The sequence below is a fragment of the Tupaia chinensis genome, unplaced genomic scaffold (genome assembly GCF_000334495.1).
Source record: "Tupaia chinensis unplaced genomic scaffold, TupChi_1.0 Scaffold000528_1, whole genome shotgun sequence".
Classification (NCBI taxonomy): Eukaryota; Metazoa; Chordata; class Mammalia; order Scandentia; family Tupaiidae; genus Tupaia; species Tupaia belangeri.
The window spans coordinates 2405707-2406678 of NW_006160041.1; the positions used below are offsets into that span (position 1 = coordinate 2405707).

Genomic DNA, 972 nt, shown 5'->3' on the forward strand with positions numbered 1-972 from the left:
GCAGGAAGTAGGCCATCTTGAAGGTGTCCCCGCTGGTCCACATGACCACCAGCTTGATGTTGGCAGTAGAGTTGCGGTATGCCCAGAATGGTCTGGGTCAGCACGGCCAGGAAGCCCAGAGACCTCCACGAACACCACCCAGTCTATGGACAGGTACATGATGCTGCCCACCATGCCGGTGAGGGCCAGGATGCACTGCATGTAGTCCACGAAGATGCTCCAGTGCTAGAAGTGCTGGGGGTCGAAGTCCAGACAGGACCACCTGGGGGCATTTGGATGCCATTGTCCTTACCATCTGCAGTTGTGAAGGTGTCTGGCATTCAGCTGGTTGTCCATGAGGACGTCTGTGCAGAGCTCGAGCATCGGCAGCACGGTCGAGGTCATGACGACACTCTGCCACAGCAGTGGGGACTCCAAGTGTCTTCCAAAACAGAAGAGCATCCACAGGATGCTGGCAGCCAGCAGCACCGGGCACATGTGGGCGAAGCAGTCTGGCGTTCTGTGTCCTGTGGATGTTGCCGTACTGCAGGAAGAAGGCACCACCACTCCAAAGACTATGGCCAGGAGACTCCCGGAAACACCAGCTGCTGCAGCGGGACCAGCAGCCAGTCCAAGCCTTCTGCCCCCATCCCAGAGCCTGCGCCCCTTGTCCACTGGCACGCCGTGCATCTCCATCTGAGCACCTGGCACCCCTCATCCACTGGCACGCACTCACCTCCCACCTCTGTGGGTCCGCCCCACCAGAATATAGTTTTCCATACTGGTTTTGGACTGTATATATTATTTTGCAATTTTCTTTCTCACTCTTTTTTGTTTGTTACATGTGAGTTCGCTGGAGAGAGACAGAGAAAGGGAAAGTGAGAAACCACCAAGGGGAGGAATGGCCATACTATAATTCCTTCTCCTTCATTCTCCTCTCAGGACTTTGGACACCTATGCACATATGTCTATATATTTTTTTTCTTTTTAAAT

General features: G+C 54.0%; 1 pseudogene; it reads right to left on the reverse strand.

Annotated features, from left to right (window-relative positions):
* LOC102487732 (PQ-loop repeat-containing protein 1 pseudogene) overlaps positions 1-629 on the reverse strand; it is an 808-nt pseudogene extending 179 nt beyond the window's left edge.
* Positions 630-972: the final 343 nt, after the last annotated feature.